This window comes from Macaca fascicularis, chromosome 14 (genome assembly GCF_037993035.2).
Source record: "Macaca fascicularis isolate 582-1 chromosome 14, T2T-MFA8v1.1".
Lineage (NCBI taxonomy): Eukaryota > Metazoa > Chordata > Mammalia > Primates > Cercopithecidae > Macaca > Macaca fascicularis.
The window spans coordinates 24,910,314-24,930,198 of NC_088388.1; the positions used below are offsets into that span (position 1 = coordinate 24,910,314).

The window sequence follows — 19,885 nt, forward strand, 5'->3', positions numbered from 1 at the left end:
TTAATATTAATCACACACACATTTATGCACAATGCTTATCCACAATACAATAATTATTTCTAAATGTAATATATACACATTTACATTTTAAGTCATTTTATATGCCAGAATCAGATATCTTGTGACTTAAGAATAATAATTTAAAATATTTCCTATTCTTTGATAGAAAAATAATCATTTGATAATTCTTACATTTTCAATAACTGAAAGAGATATATACAATTTATAATTTTGCTAATGGATATGGAAACCAGTAGTCATTTGTGGTCCTTGGGTGCAATGAAATGAGGCCGTTCAATTTGGAATGTGTTATAAGGATCTAATGAACTCCAGAGATAAAAGTCATAATAATAAAACAAATCTCAGATACTTTTTTTATTTTTTTATTTTTTTGAGACAGAGTATCGCTCTGTCGCCCAGGCTGGAGTGCAGTGGCCCAATCTTGGCTCACTGCAAGCTTGGCCTCCCGGGTTCACACCATTCTCCTGCCTCAGCCTCCCGAGTAGCTGGGACTACAGGTGCCCGCCACCACACCTGGGTAATTTTTTCTGTATTTTAGTAGAGTCGGGGTTTCATCGTGTTAGCCAGGATGGTCTCAATGTCCTGACCTCATGATCTGCCCACCTCGCCTCCCAAAGTGCTGGGATTACAGGCGTGAGTCACTGCGCCCGACCAATACTTTTTATATTAGTTTTCAAGTCAAAATGACAATATATTGGATATATTTATTGAAATAAAATGTATGCTTGAAATTAATTTTACCTTTTGTTTAACTAAATGTGACAACTGGAAAAAATCTATATTTTTTCAATGTCTCATACAATAATTTTATTGAACAGCACTGGTTTTGATTTATCTTTCCTCCTTATCTCTATAAGCAATTTCAATTCTGATAATAATGCCCAGCAGAGACTTTATCTGAGAAACTAAGCTAAGTCAGAGAAAAATTCTGGGTCAGAGTTTGGGAAGTTTTTGTCACACAGAATATTAAATGACTAGCAAGTCAAGACCCACTATGCCTTTGTAACTATCATCTAACATTATAACCACACCCCACAAATTGAGTTTTGAACAGTTTTAACTAAGGTAAAAAGCCAATAGAATTTTGACCTTAAAATAGGTTAATTCTATATGATAGCATTTTACAAGAATACAAAAATATGCCATGGTCTTGTGAAACCTTCTTATGCTTGTGTTGAGCTGCATGTTTTTCTATCCACAACCAAATCACACTGCCTTGATAAATGCTCACTACAAATGAACTTGGATAATTTTATAGTAATAGGCATAGCATTATTACTTTTTTAATGTGCCAAATTGTTTTACTTCCCGATGTGCTACCTCATTCTAGATTCTTTGGTAATTACATTTAGGTGAAATTTAGTTTTGTTGATAGTTCCAAAATTTTTGTAAAGTTCTGTGGATATTTTTAAAATAATAAATGTATCCAATCATAAAGATCTTTTTCAATGTGTTGTGCCAGAAAAAGTTGATAGAGAGGCAGAAGTACTAGATTCCCACGGTGGCTTTTACTTGCTTGCCATTTGTGGCAGTGGCCTTCATCATTAACTAAGACTGAAGTAGGTGTCCTTAAGGCCCTTCTGATTCTATCTAGTGTTTTGAGATTCTAGTTTGGGATTTATTAATAAAGTATAATGTTTCTATGTGCTTTTTATTTGTCACAGGAACTGTTGTATCTCCAATATCTAGATCAGAGTCTGACATATTAAAATGTATCTTTAAATTTGTTTAATTAAAATGTCAAAGTAATTTTTCTACAACAATTCTAGATGATTAACCTATCATATTTTTTTATACAAGCATGCCCCACATAATGACATTTCAGCCAATGATGGACTGCATGTATGATGGACATCCCATAAGATTATAATAGGGTATTTTTACCATATCTTGTTTTATGTTTAGATATGTTTAGATGAACAATACTTACCATTGTATCGCAATTGTGTACACTATGCAGTACACTAACCTGCTGCTCAGGTTTGTAGCCTGGGAGCAGTAGGTTATAACTTATAGCCTGGGTGTGTACTGGGCTATGCCACCTAAGTTTGTGTAAGTACACACAATAACAATCACACAGTGATGTAATTGCTTAACATGGTATTTTAAAAATCATAACTCTACCTATAACTGTATTTTAAATATATATTTTTGATAATTTAAAATCTAAATGTTTCTATTTTACGATATGGTTTGGCTGTGTCCCCACCCAAATCTCATCTTGAATTACAGACCTTATAATCCCTGTGCGTCGTGGGAGGGACACAATGGGAGGTAATTGAATCATGGGGACAGGTTTTTCCCATGCTGTTCTTGTGATAGTGAATACGTCTCATGAGATCCAATGGTTTTATAAAGGACAGTTCCCCTGCACACACTCTCTTGCCTGCCACCATGTAAAACATGCCTTTGCTCCTCCTTTGCTTTTTGCCATGATTGTGAGGCCTCCCGAGCCATGTAGAATTATGAGTCCATTAAACCACTTTTTCTTTAAACTTTACCCAGTCTTGGGTATTTCTTCATAGCAGTATGAAAATGAACTAAAACATTTTATTCCTATATATTTCAATTATGTGTACTCACAATTTAATGTTGAATTACATTTTAAAAATAAATTTCAAATTTTAAATCTAATTATTTATTTTTGTATTATTTTAATGACAAAATAATACCTTGAATTTATGTGACCTTCTGAGGAGGGGGACAGAAGACAGGTTCATCAGATATGTCTGCTTGGAGAGTATTGAGTGGGTCTATTTCAAAACATCATTTAATTCCTGCCTGAATACTAAAGGATTAGTTTATAATACACATACATAAATCCTTTCTCCCACCAGAAGGCCGTGAGTTTCAGTTTCTTCACCTTTTATGTATTTACCAGAGAGCAAAAGTAACAATTTCAGAAATTTATCTTATGCTTAGGTGTAATTACTTAGAATTCATGAATAATTACTTAGAACCCAGTGAAAAATCTCTGTGAAATGAAGCTTCCAGCAGCAAGCTTGTTGAATTATGCCCCTCTTTTGCTTCTCTAGCGCTGCTACCCATTGCCTAGTATGTGGTATCTGACCTCTAGATAACAACTAAGTTAATTATCAATGTTTGAAGCTTTGCTAATAAAGTGAAAAAGGTACTGTTTGTGTGGAATTAGTGATTCCAACAAGTGTCTTTTGGTGGTTCAAACCGGACATTGTAATTCAAACAGCCGCTTTACTGCAGCTAATAAGTTAACAGCAACCATGATAATTTCCTCCACCCTCTTGGACATATATAGATCAATTCAGGGCCTGACGGTGTTAGGGAAAGAAACAATTCTTGTTATTGCATCCCCTGGGAAGTCAGTTGTGTAACTAAGAAAAAATAAAGATCAAATTGTTGTTGGTGACCAACCTACAAACGAAGATGAATCCGCCCCATAAGGTGTACGTCAGCATGAAGGGTAGAAGGAGACTCTGACATAAAACAACGCACAACCCTCCCCATGTCTGTTCTCCTTTTTATGTGAGCTAACATGCCTTTCCTTTATTTTACACCAATTTGATTTGAGGTTTCTTTCTTTTTTTTTTTTTTTTTGTAAAGTACACACTAACTGTTGAACTCAGTATATAATTTCTACAGAAATGGAGGGCTACCACTCAAAATGAACTCTGACCACTTATTCTTTGTTCAGTGTGAGGGCAATTTATCTTCTTAGAAAACCTGAAACACTGATGCAGAGGAGTGGGAAAGCCTGCAGTTGGCTAGGCTTTGGACATCAGGAACAGTCAGTAGTTGATACTACTGCTTGGGTTGGCATTTAAAGCAAGTATGGGGAAGAATGAGATACTAGCTTGTATTTCATGTATTAATGAAGCAATAGAAAGTTGAGAAAGAACTGTAGGTAACTGCCTCTAGCCTTTTGGACATACTGTCCCTCGTGTTATTAGAGAATAATCATCCCTATTCAACTGCAGTTATTGAATAAATTTCAGTAGTTAACATTTCTGCTATTTCCCTTTTTGGTGTTTTGGTCACATCATAGTTCTTAATAGCCTGTGCTTGTTTTTATTCCTTAAGGCTGCCAAACATACAATTTTTTTCTGCAGGTTATCTTGCTGGCAAACACCTATTCATTCCTCAAGACCCTGCTCAACTGTTAGCGCTTCTGTCAAGTCTTCTTTGAATTAGACTTCACCCCATACATTTCCAGTAACAATAATATTTATTTTTAGTGTTTTCATAGCAATTCCTGGGGGACTTTAAAAGAACCTCATTGTATCTGTATTATTAGTTTATTTGTGTGTTGCTTTTCAATATAGGGTGATATCCTAAACACAGGAATTATACTATTTTTATTTTTACAGCTCCAGCACCTGATATAGTGGCTGATAATGGGATCAATGTCAATATATGGATTTTTTAAAAAAATTATGGAGAAATATTAATGATTTGATGAATGAATAACAGTAGTAACAGAATAGAGTTTTTCCTTTTCTTTCTACAGCACAGACCTCAATTTGGATGATGATATTCAAATGTCATTAGTTTTGGCACCTTTGACAAAATGAATAGCCTTTAAATTTGTTACATAATTTTCAAACATTCCAAAATACTTGGAGTTAAATATCATCCAATAAAATAATTTGAGCAGCCTTTAGCTATATTCAAGAACAAATATGTAGCAAAATGTCTGCATTGCCAAAGAAACTACTAATATTCCTAAGCAACTCTGTAACCATATGTTGCTCTGCGAACCCAATCCAGAATGTTTCTGCTCTACAATTCCAGGGGCTGCAAACCTTTCCATCTATAAAGTAAGAATAAGAAAGCTTCCAAAGTCTCAGCTTGCTTTATGGTTATGTGTCCATAGTGTTTCAATATTGGTAGGACTTGATGATCTGAAGGAGTTTTCAAAAGCATATTTTCAATTTTTTCCCATCCTCAATATCATAGGCAGTGATGCCTAAATTTGTACTCTTTATTGTACTTCATCTTATTTCCCATTGAAAAGCTATTTGCATCAAAGCAGAATTCTTCAAAACAAGATATCAAAATGAGATATCTTGTTTATGATGATATAATCATTTCCTTAGAAACCAATTATGATGTAAACATGACTGTGGCTTCAGGTAGCAGAATGAACAGCAGAAAGTGTTGAATTCTAACCAAGATTTTTGTTTGTGCATTGTTATATTTAGAAACCAGAAAAAGACTAGAAAAATGCAGCATATGTGTTGAGGAAAAAATTACTTACATCCTAGAAAAAATATTTTAAATAATTATTTTAGGATGTAGCTTTATAAATATTTAGATTTATGGCTCAGGTAGCTTTGATGACTGACTGCATTGGGAAATAGAATGGAAGCTTTGTCATTCTAAGCCACTTAGTAACATTTCAGATGCAGAGTTTGCAGACAAATTGTCTAGTACAACCCTTCATTTTCCACAAGAAGAAATGAAATCCTAGAGAGGGTAAACAGCTCGATCTAGGCTAGACAAGGAGGTAGTGGTAGAGCCAGAACAGAAACCAAGCCTGTTTAGGACTTTTTTTTTTTTTTCCTGTCAGTTTTCTGAGTTTAAAATATGGTAAGATACATTTGCATAAAACTTTTCCATATCCAAATCATTTAATGCTAAAAATCTGAATGTTTCCATTTTAGTATAAATGTGAAACATGTAAATCAAAGACTAAAGCACAGCTCAAAGCTTTACATTATCTAAATACATATGAAGAATTTGTTCCTACAATATGTCAATATGTGTTTCCATTAGCCTGAAGACTGAAATATTCTTGACATTAGCAAACTACAAAATATTATTTGTAGGAATCAGGAGAGGCTTTTGCATCCTAGTTGCATAATTCCCATGTAAATTTACTTATTTTCACCATGCTGGAGAAGAATAAATAGTATAATTCAAATAGTCAAAGCAAGAAAATGTTGCATTACCTATATGCATATGTGTGTATGTATATATTATATATACTTATATGCTATGTATTTTGTATTTAGTTTTTGAGTGTGTGTGTATGTTTATAATCACACAAAATAAAGGGCAGTGTACATATCGTTTTGTTCAAGTATACTTTTGGCTCCACAATTTTTAGCTTAGGCACTGTTTTATAAATAGTTATCAGTTAAAATTATTATATGAATCTGCTATATTATTATACTTCTAACTGTGTAGAAGAGACTCTAAAATAATCTAAACAAGACTCTATAAATATAATGTAATTGTTTTTATTTTTGATGAGCACCTGTTCATCTTTTCTAGAAAAGGTCATGCCTCTTTATCAGTGAGGTGATATATCTCCTTTTTAAAATCCTTCATATATGGTATTCCTTTACTCACTTTATAGATGAAGTATGTAAAATCCTATACAATTTGCCATCTCTAACTGGGAGAATTGATGATTATATATTTAGCTACATGTACACACATGCACCCATACACACACACACAAACATACTCATTTCATTATTCATCAAGAGAAAAGAAATAAAATGAGGTAGTTTATTTTTTCAGTTTAAAAGCATCTACAGACTGAGCATTTGATTACTTCCCTCTAGGGGCCCATAAGGTAGAATTTACATGTTGATACATATTTATAACTGTGTTATCCAGGTTTTAATATTATTAGGTTTTAGTTAACCTCAAAGAGTAAGTGTAAGTCTATCTACAAAGATGATAGCAAAGATTCTTGTCTTTGCTTCTGGCTTTAGGCTCAAGAGGAACTTTTTATTTTATTTTTTATTTTTAGCCTCCTGCTATTTTAGAGAGAGGCTATGTATGATTTTCACAAATGCGTATAATAATAGAAAATAGTACCTGTCTCGGAACTCTGCACATGGTACTCCCTTGGCAGCAAGAGTCTTTGGCTTCATTAAGGAATACAAATCGGTATGGCCCACTGTTTTGAAATCCGACATGAAAAATAAGATGCATGTATACGCCTAAAATGGATTTAAGCAGATTCAGCAACCAGCCTCCTACAAAAGTTCAATTAAATATTCAAATTTCAGTAGCCCTTAAATACTTGTATCATATTGGAAATGGGTTGTTGTGGTTCTTGAGTAGGTTTATGCTTTTATTGCATCCTTTGTTGCATGTTGTGTGATTAATGGATGGTTTTCAAATTAAGTCATCAAAAGATATTACATAAGTCTTAGGAAAACAGAGTTTGTAGTCTTTTGAAAGGATAGTAATATCTATCTTTTTTTTCTTTCTGCTGTTGATGTGATTGATTTATTTTTAGCAAAAGAGAATTTCAAAGTATGTATTTAAATCCTCCTGAAACTCTTGTTCTCTGGGCATAGGGCAATATTTTAGTTACTGAACTGAAATCCTTCCAGTGAAAATATACTCCTGAATTCTAGCCAGTCCCTTACAGTATCTGAGAAAATTGTGGAAAAATTCAAAATATCAGGACTACTTGAATTGCCTGTTGTATCTCATGTTTTCCAATTAGTATCAAAGCCAGGTTAATAATCATGTCAAAAATGGAACCAACTGGAAATAAACTTAATTCTACCCTTCCTAATGTCTCATTTTAGTTGACCAGCTCATTATTATTTTACTTCTAATGATTTTTAGGTGTTTTCAAAGTAAAAGACATGCATTTTCTCTGTCATCATGAATAACATTTCAGAATATTTAAAGGAGGGGGTGTATGGCACATACCCTTGGGCAGAATCTCTCTGACTGTGACTTTGTGCTTCTGCTTATTCTCTTCCTGCCTCAAAAGTAGCTGCAGCTCATCAGGACTCTATACACAGTAATTGGTGAAATCTTTTTGGAATCCTTCAGGCTGTATAAATGTCAAATGTTGCTGCTATTGCTGTTATTAATGGGACTTTTGGTTGAGAGAGAGAAGGAAAGAATAGCTTGATTGTATTAACATGCATTGCCTACGTATTGACTGCAAAGAAAAATTGTATCTCTAGGAAGAAAGTTAAATTTCCATGATTAAGTATGCAATCGAGAGACAGCAATCTGGCTAAATAGAAAGGAATGATTTGCTCTTTAACAAGCGGTTAGTTCTACCTGGAAGGGAAAATAACTGTCTCCGCTTTATAAATCTGCCCCTTGTTTAGTGCTTCGTGGACTACATAAGGGTGCACCACACAAAAAGGAGTCTTCCCAAACCCTGCAATTTCCTCATTTTATCCTCCTGTATCCATTGAATATATGTGAGACCCCCCCGCCCAGAATACAATATATGAGGCATACATAAAATGAAAGAAGAAAAAGTACTGTTTTACTTTATTTATTTTTTTTTACAAAAAGAATATACAACTGGCTTCTTTCCTTCCAGGAATCCTTCAACCTTTCCTATCTTTGTGGCATCCATTCAACATGTGTCAACACTAAGTGGACTCTGGCAGACTCTTTAATGGGGACATGTCGTGTCTTTTGTCAGGAGAGAAAAGAAACACTCCCCCGTATTACTGTACTATTCTCTGCAGGAAATGAAGGTGAGAAAAATGAAGGCCAGGTCAAAACCATCTATGTATTGTGACACATGCCTCTGCTTTTGTGCACTTTAGGATGATTACACATTACACTGGATAGCACTTAATTATTTAAAGTGACTTTTACCTTATTGTTATAGCCAGTGTATGATTGAGTCCTTGCTGGGAATGCCAAATTCTTCTGTTCCTGAAAGAAAGGACTGAGTTTAGATGTCAAGTAGAGATGGCAGATTGTAATTTGACAGGGAGAGAGGAACTAGGCAGTACTCCAGTGAGGCCAACCTCACTGGCTAATTCTGCAGAAACCGAGTACGGGCAGTCTCCTTTAAGAGAGGAGGTGATGGAATCATCTGGACCTTCAGTAATCACGTATTCATCATTTAGATCTTGGCAATGTGGTATAGTGAGAGCTATCATTTTATACAAATTTTAGGTAGAATTTGTACTCTAAAGACTGATGATTAGATGTAGGTACTCCAGTGAACTACCAAGAGAAGCTGAATAATTAATTTAACTTCCCCGAGTCTCATTTTCTCTTTATATAAAAAGGAAGTTTTAACATCTACCTCAGAGTTTTATTAAGATTAAGTGAAGCTAATGTAAGTGGAAGCGCCCACATAATGTGCTTAGTGGGTAAATGATAAACATCAGTTCCCTTCTCTTTCAGCTTGAAATGCCATTATGGTCTCTGTAATGGCCACTTAGAAGCAGGGACCAACTCACCGTGAAAGAGCAGTGACCAGCCGTGGCAGTGTGGCAGAAGTGACAGCCACATTTTATATTGGTTCATATGTTGTAAAAAGGCATAATTATCTTTACTAGTTCTCTCTGTGGCCAAGAGGAGGATACTAGGAGCAGCTGAGTAGATAGACAACACTAACAAGAAATAATGAATACAATTTGAGTTCTGACTGGTGGCAATTTTACTTTGGGTCTCACCCACGGAGACATGTTGACATTTCTAATAATGTAGCACTTTGACTTGCAGGCCTACTTAGAAATATGTATGGGGTACTTCGATTAAGAAGACTATTAGCATGATGAATAATGTCTGTAACGTTCATGAATTTAGATGAGTAATAATAGAATAGGAAAACAGAGCTTGGTTGGGGTACATATTTAAACTGGGGGAAGATTTCTAGTAGTGGAAAGATGAATCCAGAGATTTGGGATGATGGATTTTTGTAAGCTGCCTTATCTGCTACCTATTTTACATATGAATCAAACTGTTTAGGAAGGAATGAAAAGAGTTTCCTACTTTATATTTAATTTTTCATTTTAATTTTAATAACAAAAAATTTTTAATCTACTTTTTAAAATTTTCGATTTTATACTAATATTCTATACATGTTAACAGCTTTAGTGAGGTTTAATACAGTAAAATTCACAAATCAGAAATATATAATTCTATAATGTTTTATAAATATATGGAATTGTGCAATCATTACCACCATCTGGTTTTAAGATATTTCAATCAACCCCCAAATTTCCCTCATCCCTTTTGCAGATACCTCCCATTACTACTCCTTGCAACTATAGATTTATTTTCTGTCTATAAATTTTCCTTTTTTGGACATTCCACATTTATTAAGTCAGACACATATAGTCTTTTGCATCTGGTTTCTTTCACTTAATATAATATTTTTGAGGTCCATCCATCTAATAGCATGTATCAGTAATCCATTTCTTTTTATTGCTTAATGGAATTTTATTTTTATGGTTATATCACATTGTATCAATTCTTGGGCTATTATGAATCATGCTGCTATGAACATTGTGTAGATGTATTTGTGTAAGTACATTTTTACTTGTCTTGGGTAGATTTTAAGAGTGGAGTTTCTAGGTCATAGGGTAAGTTTATGTTTAACATTGTAACTGCCAAAATACTTTCTAAAGGAGCTTTACCATTTTACATATTTATTGGCAATATATGAGCATTCCAGATTTGCATATCCTTGCTATCATTTCATATTATCTGTCCTTTTTGTTAGGAGTTGTGCTGTGGTATTTCACTGTATTTTTCATTTGCATTTCTCCAATGATAAAAGATGCTGAACATTTTCATGTGCCAGTTGGCTATTCATATATCTTCTTTGTCAAATGTCTATTCAAAATATTTGGTTATTTTATAATTATTCACCTTTTTCCAGATTACATATCTGATGAATGATTTTAAAAATATATTCTCTCAGTATGTTGCTTACCTTTTTATTTCCTCCATTTAAATTAATTACTTAATGTATTTATTTTTACTTTTCTCCTACCCTTGGAAATCATTCCTTGTCTTCTGAAGCACAGAGTTTTTAAATTTTTATGAAATCAAACTTATTATTTTTTTATCTTATTGATTGGGGCTTTTGGTTCTGTATCTAAGGACATTCACCCAACCCAAAATAATAAGAATTTTCTCTTACGTTTTTGTCTAGGATTTTAAATAATTTTAATGCTTATAATTAGGTGTATGATTGATGTCATCTTAATTTTTACATATGGTAAAGTAAAAAAGTAAAAGACTAAGTTATTTGTTTGTAGATATACCATTATGCCAGCACTATCTTTTGAAAAGACTAACATTTTGACATTGAATGCTTTGATACTTTTATGAAAAGTCAATTGAACACACAAACATATAGACCAATAGAACAGAATAGAGAACCCAGAGATAAACTCGCAGATTTATAACCAACTGATTTTCAATAGGGTACCAAGATTATTCTGTGCAGAAAGAACAGACTCTTCTATAAATGGTGCTGGGAAAACTGGATAGATGTATGTGCAGGAAAAATGAAACTAAACCCTCTCTCTCACTATATACAAAAATCAAATCAAAATGAATTAAAGACTGAAATGTAACATCTAAAACTGGGAAATAACTGAAAGACAACATTAGAGAAGCACTTCAGAAAATTGATTTGGGCAAATTTTGGGGGGGGTAAGACCTCAAAAGTACAGACAACTAAAATAAAAATAGACAAATGGGTTTCTATTAAATTAAAAAGCTTCTGCACAGCAAAGAAAACCACCAACAAAGTGAAAAGCCAACCTACAGCATGAGAAAAAGTATTTGCAAACTATCCAACTGACATGGAATTAATAACCGGAATATATAAGTAACTCAAACAACTCAATAGCTAAAAAAGAAATAATCCTAAAAGAAGGAAAATCATTGTATTGAAGAGGCATCTGTCCTGCTGTTTATTGCAGCATCATTCACAATAGCCAAGACACAGAATCAACCTAAGTGTCCATCAGTGAATGAATGGATTTTTTAAAAAAGGTTGTTTATACATATAGTGGAATACTATTCAGCGATAAAAAAACCTAGAATCAAATTCTGTCATTTATAGCTACATGGATAGAACTAGAGATCATTGTATTAAGTGAAATATGTCAGGCACAGAAAGACAAATATCACATGTTGTCACTCATTCATATATGGGAACTAAAAAAGTCAATCTCTTGGAGGTAGAGCGGGTGGTGATTACTAGAACCTAGGAAGTTTACTTGGGGGGTGAAGATTGGTTGGTTAGTGGTTACAAAAATAGATGGAAGGAATGAGTTCTAGTGTTCAATAGCACAGTAAGGTAAACATAATTAACAATAATTTATTGCACATGCCAAAATAGCTAGAAAAAAATATTTAAAATGTCTCCAACATAAAGAAATAATAAATGTTTAAGGGGATAGATATCCTTACTACCCTGATTTGGTCATTATACATTATTTGCATGTCTCAAGATATCACATATACATAAATATGTCTAGCTATTATGAATCAATAAAAAAATCAATTGACCATACTATTCACTAAACTCCAGTCTCTCTGAGATATTACCAGGTTTTACACTAATGTCCTTTTACTGTTCAGTAATTCAATCAAGGGTACCGTGTCACGTTTAGTCCTCCTGTCTCCTTAGTCCCTTTTGGTCTGTGAGTTTTTTAGTCTTTCCTTATTTTTCATGATCTTGTTTGAAAATCCTGGTGTTTTTATTATTTATTTATTTGTTTTTACAAACATCCCATGGTAATGTAAAAGACAAATATTAAGGGTATATGGGGACTCTCTGTATTATGTCTACAACTTATCTATTCATTTCAAATTGTTAAAAAATATAAATTTATTAAAAAAATTAATTGACTACACCTGTAAGGATTTACTTTTCAAATCTCAAATCTATAATAATTTATTTTTATTCATATCCTGGCACCAATTATATGCTGCCTTGATTATTGTGACTTTATATTGAATTCTGAAATCTGATAGTCTATATATTCCAAATTTATTTTTCTTTGAAATTGCTTTTCTTGTTTAAATCCTTTTCATTTTCATATAAATTTTAGGAGCAGTTTGTCAATTTCCCCCCAAAATAGTGTATTGGAATTTTGGTAGAGTTTTATTGAATTTACTGGTTAATTTGAGAATTGCCATTTTTAAATTATTGTGTGTTTCAATCCATGAACATGAAATACATCTCCATTTATATAAATCTCTAATTTCTGTCAGCAGTGTTTTGTAGTGTTCAGTGCATAAGTCTTAAATTTCTTTTGTCAGATTTATTTACTAGTATGTTTTCTTTTAAAATATATTGTGAGTAATATTGTTTTTTCAATTTCAATTTTGTATTTTCTGTTGCTACTATGTAGAAATAAAATTAAATTTTGTATATTGATTTTGTATTTTGCAAAGTTACTTTACTTCTTTGTTTGTTCCAGTGGACTTTTTGTGTGAATTTCTTGGGATTTTCTATACACAAGATTATTTTATCTGCAATTTTACTTCTTCCTCCATAATCTAGATGTCAGCTATTTATTTATTTATTTATTTATTTACTTACTTACTTATTTGTCTGAATACACTGATTAGAAACTCCAGTATTATGTTCACTAGAAAGGACAAGAATATATTTCTTTATTTTAGAATGACAGGATTTGGCTGTAGGTTTGTAAATGCTCATTGTCAAGATGAGGGTGTTCACTTCTGTTCCTAGTTTTCTGATAGTCTTTAAAATGAGTAAGTGTTGGATATTGTTAAATGCTTTTGCTGCACTTATAAAGATAATAATTTTATTCTTTATTCTATTAATGTGGTATATAAAATGAATTTATTTTCAAAGGTGGAAATAACCTTGGATTTATAGCATAAACCCCACTTTGTAATGAATATAATGTGTTTTACTCCCTACTCTTCATGCTGGCTAATTTATTTGAACTATATTCAGATTTCCAGATTTTTCTTTCTGCCATATCTAATCTACTGTGAAACATCTTTACTAAATTTATTTAATTTTTTGAGCTTTTCAACTCCAGAATTTTCATTTCTGAAAAAAAAATATATAATTACTTTTATGACACTATTTTCAATTTATTGGTGTCTTGTTTTCTTCACATCACATAAAAATGTTTGTTTCTACTTCTTAGACAATATTTATAATACTTCTTTCAAGCATTTGTCTGCTAAATCAAACATATGAGTACATTAATTAGACAGTTTCTATTGACTGTTTTTCTATTTCTATCCCTTTAATATGGCTGTTAATTTTCTGTGTCATTGTATTTCTTATACCTTTTTGTTGAAAATCAGATATTTTATATAATGTACTACAGCATCGCTAGATTTCTATTTTTGCTTTTCTAAATGAAGTTTGTTGACATTAGTGGTTTTCTGTGTCTTTTTTTTTTTAATTTAGTCACTTTTCTGGATTAATCCTGAGATTTGTCTTCCCTCTGGTACATAGTTGCTGATGTCTCTGCTCAGATTTTTTAAAGTTAATTCTTGATTTTCCTTTTAACCCTAGCTTTCTAGAGTTTTTCTATGTATCTTGAGTACGTTAATAATTAGCCAATGACTGATCAGAAATCATGCTCAACCATCTCAGAATAGTAACCCTTCAGTTTTCTGCAGATGCAGTGTATGGTGAATCACATTCAAATTTCAGCTAATTTTCGTGTCTTCCCTGGCATTTATTTTCTGCTGGACCCTTTTGCATCTCCTGTGTTTATGCACACAGCTTCTGAGTTGACCAAGACTATGCAGCTAGCTTAGAAGCTCCTAATTTTTAACTACATATATGTATAGCTTCAATCAGGAATATATTTTCCCCAACCATGAAATGTGAAGCTTTGAAAATCTATTGTAATTTCTAGTAATAATAGCAATAGGCTTTCTGGGCATTGCTGCCAACATCAACTACAACAAAGGTGCCAGTCCTCATGGCTTTACTCTGCTCTGGCTGAATCTCCACCCAGTGGTGGAAGTGAGGATGTAGCAGAATTCCAGGGCAAGAACGTTATAAAATCCTATTCTTACTTGTTCTTCTGCAGTTTTTCATCTATAAATGCCTCTCAGATTTTTTTATGACTTTGGTTTATTTCCAGATTGTTGAAATAGTTATTTTCATCAATTATGTTCAGTTGTAGAGTGACTTTTTGCAGAAGGTAGCTTGCCTATCTCCTTAATTGCCCATACCTGGATGTCCTACCAAATCTTCTACATATATTTGCCAATCATTTCATTGAGAATGGTTTCACCATTAGATAACATTTGAAACCTAATGTAAAGAAAAAACAGGATTATGTTTTTTCTTGGCTACCTCCTTTCTTTTAGACTTTCTTTAAAAGTTTCATAGGAAATGAATCACCAGTTTTTCCTAAAACTGAAAATTTCAGTGTCATTGGTTCAGGATATATATAGGCATTATCCATATGTATTATATCTGCCTGTTCTATTTTGTAATCTTTCACTGTAACAAAAGTGAAATGGTTTATATGTGTAGAGTAAGAACTCAGTGAAGTGGCAGGCTAAGAAAATGGGTGCAGTATTATTTAGCTAGTTATGAATTGGTTAAGGAAACACAAATTAAAGTCTTTCAGAAATTATGAACCTGATTTCTTAATTTATTATGTACCCTATTGATTTAGATATAACTTGGGTAACTGATGATATGTAAGGTTTTTGAGTAGTATTTCAACATGAAATCTCAATATAAAATAATATATTTAAAAAGAGAAGGCATAGAATATTGGTCTTAAAAATTAGTTTGAAAAATGTGCTTACATTTGCTTATAGAAAGTAAATCTTTTTTTTCTTATAGAAACTGAACAAAAATAGGAGAAAGGAGTTAACCTAATCTTTCTTATTATTAGTGATAATGATGATAATAGCATTTTATGTTATTAAACAACTGACAGTTTAACAAATAAGCTAAACTAACTTTTATATACCAGAACTTATTTGATATATTTAGCAATTTAGTGTTGCAAGATATACCAAGTGAAACTTACTAGGCACCTATTCACACACTGAGCCAATAATTGGTTATATAAAGATGGAAAGGAAAGTCTTAGCATCAAGGAAACTGCAATCCTTAGTGGTAATAAAACACTAAGTAGACAATTACAGTGCAATGGTTTGTGTCACAAGAATGATTTTCACAGATGTTATGGATGTAACCTGAGGAGAAACATCTTAACCTTGGTTTCCTAAGTAAGATAGTGCTAAAATATAAACCATACAGGTAAAGATGAATGAAAAAGATGAAACAAGAGAGAAGAAATCTTATTTTATACTTTTTGTAAGTCAAGCATTGATCAAGGCACTTCACTTGGGAAATCTTGTTTAGCAAAGGCAACTACTCAGTAAAGATCTTTTCATAATCTTAGGGAAAAACAAACAAACAAACAAATTAAATCCTCAAGCCCATTAGGCATAATTAACTTGGGTGAATTGCTGACATGATTTATGTGTGTACAAAGATTTACACGCAGCAATGTGTGTTATGCTGATAGAAAAGCATAGAAATAAAGAAGAAAGCTTTACAGGTATTGTTATCATAAAGTCAGGGAAAAGTGAAGACTTGACCCAAGGCACTGTCAGTGAGAAAAGAGAAAAGGATAGAGTTGTAAGCATTTGAGGAGTCAGCCAGCATGGGTTGAAAGTTGGTGAGTTCAACTTAACTTTTACTGTAAGGAAGAGATAAGATTCAAAAGTGATTCCCAGGTTTCTGACTTGGGCAAATTAGTGAATGATGTTTGTCATTCATTTAGGAAAAGAGAGCAGGAGAGGAAGCAAAATTGGGATGGGAGTAGGATATTAGGGACCAGTAACTAGATCTCCCCAATGCAATGCTAACCATGTTCTTAATAAACCAAGCAACCCTTGCATCAACTACTAAGTTCTACTAGGACGGGTGGACTAGGCCTTGCCAGAATAACCATTATGATGCAACACATCATATCTATCAGGGTCCTTCAGATCCCAGTATCCTTGTGAGTTGAAAGGGTTTGAAAGCTACTAATTATCCTCAGCTTTCTTTATATAAACAAGTAGCCCTTAAACAGTTATGGTCTCAGAAAGTCTGTCTCTCTCTCTCTCTTTCTTTATTTTATTACGATGAAAAAGAGTCATTGAAGAGAGGGATATTTCAGACAGCTGTCACCTGTATTTCTTTTCAGTTAGATAAATATTATGTCAGTTTTTTGCCAAGTACAGACACACTGGCGGGAAAGTTTTCTGAATGAGGCAAAGGAATAACCAGGTTGGCTGTTCTAGCTTTCAGTCCTCATTTATTACACCATTGCAATTTGTCTTAGAACAGAGACAGGTGTCGTTATGCTAGTCTCAGATTAAGCTAACTGTTGTAGACAAGGCTCTGGTGGAAAAAGAGACATACTTATCAGCTTCTGCATTGTGTTCCATCCAGGATTACCTGTCTTTACATTACAGATATGTAACGTGATGGGACCACAAGTCTTCCACCTATACGTGGAAAGCCTTTTAAAGACCTTCAGAGTCAACCCTGAATATAATATCTTTTGCAAAAGATTGAGGATTAAAAAATGTCAAAATACCCTGTAGAATACTAGTTGTAATATACTTATCAACTTTAAGGTTATTTAAAAGTTGTCTTCTAAGCCTAGAAATCTCCTAGTTATTTGCATTTAAATGGCCCTCTAAAACTTACTTAACAATGGAAATTAGTCGCCAGTAGATATCATCCATATTGTCCTATTATATCCATTAGTATGATGCTAAGTGATGCTAATGATGATTACACACTCTATAAGAATGTGTCTAAAAAAACACAGTAACTATCTTATTAACACATGCATTATAAATGAATCAAGGTGTGAAGCCAACGGTTATCATTCTGAACACTTGCTTTGCACGCAACATAACACCCTCCACTCCAATTCCAAAAAGAAAAAGACAAAAAACTTCAGGCAGAGTAGTTTACAAACAGCCTCCAGATACCAGTTGTGAATCTGTGACAGGATAGGACAGCTGGTTTTGGTTTTCACATTTACTCATGGGTACCATCTACTGTGCTTTCTGCTCTCTGATCTCAATGGAGAGTGAAGAGTAAAATCCAGCAATCTGTTGGCACACAGATGTGGAGCCATTGTCAAGCTTTTGCTTTTACATCCCAGTTCCTCCTGATAACCTCTAGTGGCGTAGAAGTAAGGACCTGCCATTTGCATCCCAAAAAGAAGCAGATGATAGTCAATATGTGTAAAACTTATAAACTGTCAGCAAACCTCGATTTTGGTCTCTTTGAGCTTTACTTACTCCTTTGCCAGATGGACCCAGGTCTCTCATTTAGTCCAAGTGGGTGATTCCTGTCCTCTTAATAGTGGTAGGACAAACTGGGAGGATGTCCTCTTAGCTTTTTTCTTTCACAGTTACTTACTTCGTGAAATTGCATTAAATAGTTTTGACTACATGTATAGAAAGCATCTTATATTCTATTAAGAAAGATATGTAGTTATTAGCTTTACTGCTAGGAGGAAAAATGTAGGTCATTTCTCTATTAGAGCACACATAATCGTATAACACTGGTAAAAGTGTCACTTTTATAACAAGCTCCTTTTCTTGATGTTTATGTGACAATGAGTTGGACTAGAGTTAAAGAGGAAGGTGCAGGTCAACCAGTGCACTGAGCTGATGGCATTCCCACTGAATTTGACAGAACAGTAACAACAGGAGTCAATTTTAATGAGACTGGTGCTCCTTGGGAAGGACATGTGCCGTAAATTATCAGTTCTTGGAAGAGGAGGCAAAAAGGGAGCCACAAAGGAAATTTTTTAAAAGTATGGGTGATAGAACAAGGTGACTTCCCATGGAGAGCGATCAGGGCTCTTGAGAAAATCATCCAAGACCTGCAAGTTAAAAAATTACTGACTTCAAAAGAGAATTGGAATGGAGTGTCTATCAAATGTGTTTTGGTAAATAAGTTCTGAGGGAAGGGTATTGATATGGTTTGACTGTGTCCCCACCCAAATCTTATCTTAAATTGTAGCTCCTATAATCCTCACATGTTGTGGGAGGGACCCGGTGAGTGGTAATTGAATTAAGGGGCAAGTTTTTCCTGTGCTGTTCTTATGATAGTGAATAAGTCTCACAAAATCTGATGGTTTTATAAAAGGGAGGTCCCCTACACATGCTCTCTTGACTGCCACCATGTAAGACATGACTTCACTCCTCATTCATCTTCTGCCATGATAGTGAGGTCTCCCCAGCCATCTGAAACTGTGAGTCAGCTAAACCTCTTTCCTTTATAAATTACCGAGTCTTGGGTATGTCTTTATTAGCAGTGTGAGAATGGGCTAATACAGTAAAATGGTCCCATTAGAGTGGGGTGCTACTGCAAAGATACCCAAAAATGTGGAAGTGACTTTGGAACTGGGTAGCAGGCAGAGTTTGGAACAGTTTGGAAGTCTCAGAAAAGGACAGAAAAATATGGGAAAGTTTGGAACTTCCTAAAGACTTGTTGAATAGCTTTGACCAAAATGCTGATAGTGTTATAGACAATGAAGTCCAGGTTGAAGTGGTCTCAGATGGAAATGAGGAACTTGTTGGGAGCTGGAGTAAAGGTCACTCTTGCTATGTTTTAGCAAAGAGACTGGTGGCATATTTCCCCTGTCCTAGAGATTTGTAAAACTTTGAACTTGAGAGAGATGATTTAGGGTATCTGGCAGAAGAAATTTCTAAGTGGCAAAGCATTCAAATGAAGCGGAGCATAAAAGTCTGAAAAATTTGCAGCTGACAATGCAATAGAAAAGAAAAACCCATTTTCTGGGGAGAAATTCAAGCCTGCTGCAGAAATTTGCACACAGAACAAGGAACCAAATATGAATCACCAAGGCAATAGAGAAAATGTCTCCAGGGCATATCAGAGACCTTTGCAGCAGCCCCTCCCATCACAGGCATGGAGGCATAGGAGGGAAATATGGTTTCATGGGTCAAGCCCAGGGTCCCCCTGCTGTGCGCAGCATAGGGACTTGGTGCCCTGCGTCCCAGCCTCTCTAGCCATGGCTATAAGGGGCTAAGGTACAGCTCAAGCCGTGGCTTCAGATAGTGCAAGCCTCAAGCCTTGGCAGCTTTGATACGGTATTGACCCTGCTGCTACACAGAAGTC

At 34.0% G+C, this 19,885-nt stretch overlaps 1 protein-coding gene across 35 annotated transcripts in view; it reads left to right on the forward strand.

The window, feature by feature from the left end:
• The window catches only part of LRRC4C (leucine rich repeat containing 4C), a 1,324,460-nt gene that overhangs the window by 608,229 nt on the left and 696,346 nt on the right, over positions 1 to 19,885 (forward strand). For 2 of the 35 annotated variants that reach the window (XM_074013927.1, XM_074013928.1), the window contains one exon: positions 8,315 to 8,474. The exons of the other annotated variants lie outside the window; for them this stretch is intronic. The gene's annotated coding sequence lies outside the window, so the exon portion shown is untranslated. The remainder of the gene's footprint in view (positions 1 to 8,314; positions 8,475 to 19,885) is intronic. 35 annotated transcript variants of the gene reach the window in all.